Source organism: Callorhinus ursinus, unplaced genomic scaffold (genome assembly GCF_003265705.2).
Source record: "Callorhinus ursinus isolate GAN/ISIS: 27379988/994484 unplaced genomic scaffold, GSC_fseal_2.0 scaffold12, whole genome shotgun sequence".
Taxonomy (NCBI): Eukaryota; Metazoa; Chordata; class Mammalia; order Carnivora; family Otariidae; genus Callorhinus; species Callorhinus ursinus.
The window spans coordinates 27,658,150-27,665,125 of NW_027397074.1; the positions used below are offsets into that span (position 1 = coordinate 27,658,150).

General features: G+C 36.5%; 1 pseudogene; it reads right to left on the reverse strand.

Moving 5' to 3' along the window:
• Positions 1-4,883: 4,883 nt before the first annotated feature.
• LOC112824939 (importin subunit alpha-1 pseudogene) lies at positions 4,884-6,671 on the reverse strand (annotated as a pseudogene).
• Positions 6,672-6,976: the final 305 nt, after the last annotated feature.

A 6,976-nucleotide genomic window follows, 5' to 3' on the forward strand; every position in this document is an offset into this window, starting at 1 on the left:
ATTCTCATGCTTGTACTAAAATAAAGTCAAACAATAGAAGGGATAGGAACCCTTTCCTGAAGCACAGTCATCGTATATTCACCAATGTTTGACTAGGGGGCTACATGCATCCTCTGAGACATTTTTTCCCACCAATAACTAGTTTCTCAGCACATATGTGTTATAATAAACTTTGCCCTCACCCACCTCTCTACACACACTTACTTTGCTTCTATAGTGTCCTTAAGCCTGGGGCATCTGGGTAGCTTAGTCTGTTAAGCCTCTGACTCTTGGTTTCGGCTCAGGTCATGATCTCAGGGTCCTGAGATCAAGCCCCAAGTTGGGCTCCACACTCAGCATGGAGTCTGCTTGAGATTCTCTCTCTCCTCCCCTTCTCCTTCCCCTTATACCCCTTCCCTCGCTCACACACATTCTCTCTCTCTCAAGTAAATTTAAATAAATAAATAAATAAATAAAATCTTACAGTGTCCTCAAGCCTGTATGTGGCTCTTCTAATACCTTAGCAAAGTTCTGCCTTATCTTACTCTATTCTCAAAAGTTACTCACTCCGTGTTTTATTTCCCTTGTTTTCTACTCAGAAAAAAAGTTTTTCTTTTTGAATTCCAATGCATTAAGCACTTACCCCACACTGCCTATTATTATTATTATTACTATTATTATGATAGTATTGTTTCTTACCAGATTCAGAAACACTGGTAAGAATTTCCTATGTTTCCTAAATTTGTACCTATCACACCATCTTCTATCACAGGAGCTTAAGTAGAGTTTATTCTCAATATTACAAATGATAACCAAAGAAAATTACAGAAATAATTTATTTCCTGTGGTTTACTTATTTTGTGGTTGTTCCACAAAAAACTGACTGATGATTTTTCATAACCTTAATCCCAATGCTTCAGTTCTGTCCGGGTTGGTCAAGAAGATAAAACTGTAATTTAATATAAATGCTGCTTTTATGCTGGTGAGAACAAAGGCCCATTTTATCAAATGCTCAATTCATTGTAATATTCTTATTATTCTTAAACTCTTAGGGTATTTAGGATTAAATTTTATAACTCAGAAGTCTAAATATATAAGGAAATATTGACTGAGATTCAAAAATATGATAAAGCAAATACAGCCACATTATTTTTATGATTCCATTCATTTACATAAATACATGAATAGGCTTCCAAAGTCTTTGATTATTTTAATAGAAATATGATGAATTTGATCCCATCTGGTTCTAGACATATAGGAATCAACACAAAATCCAAGAGCTGACCGATTTTACAGAGATAAGAGCATAAGAGGCCGTTTCTTATGATCTTTCAGGAGGAAATGCACTTGAAATATTGTGAGAAAGTCAGTCTTGTGATATTTTCTCATTATAAAAGGTCACTGCTCTACTCATTTATCACTATTTTATGGAGGAAGCAGAGTGGATTGTGTCTAGGTGGGAGCAATGTTGCTGAGAAGAGTTTAAAAAATTACCTGGTGTTAAGAGGGACAGAGAAATTACTTCGTATATTGCAAAGCTGAGTTTGGAAATATATTGCTAGTGCTAAAAATCAGAAATACTGCAAGGTATGAGAGGAGAAAGAGAAATCTACATTAAAGAGACTATTCTTTTATTAATATTCCTCTTACCATAAAGAGGAACTATTCACGAGTTGCTCTTCTTGTTTTTAAGTGTATCCTCAATGAATTTAGATTTCAGTTCTCCATTAGGGCTCATAATGGACAGTAATGTAGAAATAACATACATAGAAGAATTTCAACACTTCGGATAAAGTAAAATCAATGGTTTGTTTGGTTTTTTTTTTACAGTACATAAATGTTAACATATATAATGTTACATAATCTCATGTTGTTACATTATGTGGAAATCCATAATACATGGAATTGGTGCATAATTCTATGGCTAGCCTTCTGTGTAGTAGGTGCCTCTCTGAAACCTCTACAGGGAATCTCACTTTGTCCTTTAATCCTCTTAAATCCATGTGTTAAGTACTGACATTTAGTAGACAAGAAAGCTGACGTAGTTGCTCATGGGTGCATAATTAATAAGTGATGAAACTGGAATGCAAATCTAGGCAGTGAGTACTATCAAACTATGCTCTGTTTTCTTACTTAAAACATCTTCTTTAAATAAATAACAAACAATCACCAGAAAAGTAACTTTAGGCAGGACCTAAACTGGAATTCAGTTTTTGAATTTTTTGCATCAGGCAGAATGTAATGTTATTATCTTCATATTAGATAAATTGTTTGTTATTATCATAATGTTATTATCAATCTTATAAAACGTAATGTTTATTTATCAATCATAATGTTATTTAAACGTAATGTTTAAATAAACGTAATGTTATTATCAATCTTATAAAACTTCACTTGGAAAAATTATACCCTGAATTTTTGGAGAAAAGTAAGCTGATCCTTCCTTCACTTAGACAAAGTCTCTAAGTTTAAATAAGTGTTTTAGAAGAATACACTTTTGCTAATAAAGGCTGGGTTCTATTATGAAAGAAAAAAAAAGAGTCTTGACAACGTTCACATTGAGTGCCCCTGGCAAGGGAGCCATACATTTAACTTCTGAGTTTTCTAAGGTAATACTATTCATGAACAGGACTTTTGTTGGATAACAAAAATAGACATAATGAACAGACAATCATGAATTTTCCTTCCTTCATAGCTAGGAAATAAAATAGAGAAAATTCAAAAAAAAATTTATTTTTTGTATGTCTATTCATATAATCCTACTATTGTTATAATTTGAAATTTTTACCATAGTGTGTATGTATATTCTACATATTAATGATTCACATTATTAAGGAGTTTATGGAGCAAAAATAAGCTTATAGTCATTCCTTTAAGTCTTAAATTTTCTTATTTAAGTATAGATTTTTTTCCCACTAATATATTTTTATTAGAAAACTTATAGTCTACTATTTCAAAGAACCAGAGGAGTCAAATCTTATGAATGGAGAGAGTCATGAAGGTGTAGTCTCAATTCTACACATAAACCCTGCCCAAATGATAGCTCCCTAAACCACACATGCATAAAGCAGGCCCCAAGCAGACACAGACAAGGCTCAGAAAAAACTGAGGTTTAGGGGTCTGCCTGATGCAAAAAATACAAAACTTCCAATTTGAATCTAGATAAGTTGAATTATAGGTTTGAAAAACGGAGAGAAAAGAGAAAAATAAATCAAAATTCTCAAAGGAATATAACAGAATCTAGATCCTCTACAAATAAGCCACTCACAATGTCCAGGACACAATTTAAAGCAGACTAGTGCATGAAAAATACAGAAAAATGTCATCCTTTCTCAAGAGAAATATAGTAATAGAAACAAACCTCAAGACAATCCAGATGTTGGAATCAGCAAATAAGGATATTAAGGTAGCCATAAGAACTATGCTCAAGGAAATAAAGAAAAAGGAAAAGGAAAATATGCTTGAAATGAGTAAATAAATAAATACGAAATCTCACTAGGGAAACACAAGCTATAAAAAATAAACTAAGTGGAAGCCTGGATAGAGAAAATTCTCTATACAAAATCTGACCAGGGGGCGCCTGGGTGACTCAGATGGTTAAACATCTGCCTTCGGCTCAGGTCATGATCCCAGGGTCCTGGGATGGAGCCCCACATCAGGCTCCTGGCTCAGCGGGGAGCCTGCTTCTCCCTCTCCCTCTGCCTCTCCCCCTGCTCATTCTCTCTCTCTCTCTCTCTCTATCTCTCTCTATCTCTGTGTCTCAAATGAATAAATAAAATCTTAAAGAAAAAAAAATCTGACCAGATCTGGAAAGAGAAAGGCTTAACAGGAAAATTAAAAGGACAGACAGTCAGAAAACTTGGGAATAAATGAATACAATTTATCTAATATGAAGAAATGGTGAGAAAAAAATTGAAAAAAATAAATACCACCTAGTGTCTACATCTTGTTTTCTAAATACTATTCTCCAATAAATGGATCCAGATCTTCTTGGGGAAATGGCTGATTCTAAGGCTGAACCAAGAAGGATATAAGATGGGTTGGAGCATCTTACAACACCAAAAAGTAAGAAAGTGGTCAAAAAAACAAACAGATGGGGGCACGTCAAAGTGGCACATGAACTAAACTGAAAATACTCCCAATAGTCTATGTTGGAACAGTTTGACCTACAAAGCAAGGTAGTATTGGATTATAACCGAAAGTTTACACTAAACACAAATAAATCTATACTTATATACATAAATTATTGAATATATAAATGGGAAAGAAGAGAAAAATGTTTCTTATAGAAGAATTCCAAGTAATATTTATAGCTACGCCCCATACAAGAGATGAAGTTTAAACTCCAACCCCTGAGGGTGAGCTAGACTTACAGATTCACTTCTAAAGGTAAAGGGAAAATTGGAGCTTTCCTGCGTAGAGATGTGGGAAACACTCCCTTGTCCAATTGATGAAGTTAACATCACTAGGAATATCATATGAATACCATATACCTTCTGATATGATCTGATGAGAAGGGCACTTCATCTCTATAGTTTTCTTTTCATATCCATAATCCCAGGTTAATCATGAGGAAAAACACCAGACAAACCTAAATTGGGGTATATTCTACAAAATATTTTACAAGTATAAAACTCTCAAAGTGAGGACACACAGAGAAATTTTCACAGACCAAACAAGACTAAGAAAACTTGACAACTAAACGCAATGTGATATCTACACTAAATTCTGGAACAGAAAGGACATTAATAAAAAAAAATGATGGAATACAAATACAGTCTGCAATTTATTTAACAGTAATGTACGAAAATTGATGTCTTAATTTTTTTTTTAAAGAAAAGAGTGGAATTTAATTTTTATTTACAGGACTCTGCAAGAGAGGAGATTCTACATAGAAATAAGAAACCCACTGAGGAGGAGCTTCATACAGGTTGTACAGTTTGGAACTGGTCAAGTAGAGTTTTGTTGTAAAAAGTGCTACAATAACAAAACACATTTAAAAAGAGTTCTTAGCAGAGAAACAGTAAGACAAACTTCTACCAAACAGAGTACACAACAAACAACTTTCTGCCTCAGCTGTACAATCTAAAAGTTAAAAGTCCCGGGAGTGCCATCCTGAACTTGGAACGTATAGCCTTCAGAGGTAGTTTCTGGCACAACATTCTGATCTTCCTCTTCCTCCACAGAGAAATACTTCTCAATCAAGTTTAATGAAGCTTTGTACACAGACTCATTTTCATGGTTTTGTAGAGCTTCAATTTTGTCCAAACCTCCACATTCTTCAATCATTATACTAAGTTTCTCAGTTTCACCTAGTTTCTCAGCAGCCTGAAACATGTTTGAAATGGCATCCAGAATAACCAGAATAATTTTGGTGTCTTTTGCAGTTAAGAGGTTCATCAATGGTTCTATTATGCCACAACGAACGAAATATACAATCTGTTCAACTGTCCCACCACTTGTATAGTTGGTCACAGCCCAGACAGCTTCCTTTTGTGTCTTAAAGTCTGCCTTAGAGAGAACACCAATGAGGAATGGGACTGATCCATGATTCACAACTTGCTGTATCTGGTCCTGGTTACCAGCTGTAATGTTTGACATTGTCCACGTAGCTTCCTTCTGAATATTAGTTTTGGGGTTCGTTAGGAGGCTGGGAAAAACAGCAAGTGCTCCTGCATCTATTACAACCTGAGTCTGTTCATCTGTCCCAGTAACGATATTTCCTATGGCTCTTAGTGCAGGAGTCACAATGGGCAATTCAGTAGCTCCTAGAAGCTTCACAAGCTGGGGCACAACTCCTGTTTTCACAACCATTTCAATCCGTTCATTTGGACCATCAGTAAGGTAGGAAATGGCCCAGCAGGTATCTGCCAATACTTCTGGATCATCATGATGCAGGAGACAAACTAAGGTAGGAAGAATCTGCTCAACAGCATCTAATGGGGGTGCAGGATTCTTGTTGCGACAAAGGTTTGAAAGTGTCCAAGTAAGGTTACGTAAGTAACCACATGCTAAAGATGACATATCAGGAACTGCAAGGAGAGCCAATAGTGGGTCAACTGCACCATACTGGATAACCAAGTCTCAAAAAACTGAACCATCACCTGCAATGTTTCCTAGAGCCCATACAGCTTGTTCACTGATGTGGGCATGGGAAGATGCCAACAGAGAAATGAATGCTGGGATAGCACCTCCATCTACCACAGCCTTGGTCTGTTCTGACGTCCCAGAAGCAATGTTAGTGAGAGCCCAAGCAGATTCAAACTGAATGGGACTACAATCAGTTCTGCCCAAGAAGGACACAAATTTTGGAATCAAACCAGCCCGGATTATGTTGTCTATGGGGGGCTGTTTTTCCCTAGAAAGCAGTTTCCTAGCAGCTTGAGTAGCCTGGAGCTGGCTTTGCAAATTGTTGCTATTTATGCCTTTGACAATGTCATCAACAGACCAATTTACAGTGCCCTGGTTGTTGCTGTTTTCCTATAGTGGAGAGGTAGCATCATCAGGAAACGAGCTTACGTTTCTCCTTTTCAGCATCTGGTCATCCTTCTTAGCTTTCCTTAGCTCCACATTAACTTCTATTCGGCCCCGCCTCATTTCTGTACTGTCTTTCCCCTTGTTCTTGAATCTGTTAAGGCGAGCAGCTGGTGTGAATTAGCATTCTCGTTGGTGGACATGGTTATGAGACAAAGGGAGAAAGAATTTGTTATCTTTCGTTCCGTGATGTTCTTTTCCGACGCTGTGTCACAGCCAGCCCTGGGCCTACACAGCCGGCCCAGGCTTCCACAGGAGGCGGTCCAGGGTGCACAGGCTGCAGGACAGCTGCCCTCAAAACGTCCACCACGGATTACCCCAAAGACGGTGTGTCTGATGTCTTAATTTTAACAAATGCACAATGACATTTGTTTAAATGTAAGATATTTGTTAAATATAAGATATTTGCAATGAAGTATAAATAAGATGAGGAGTATACAGGAAATCTTAGCACAGCCTTGCA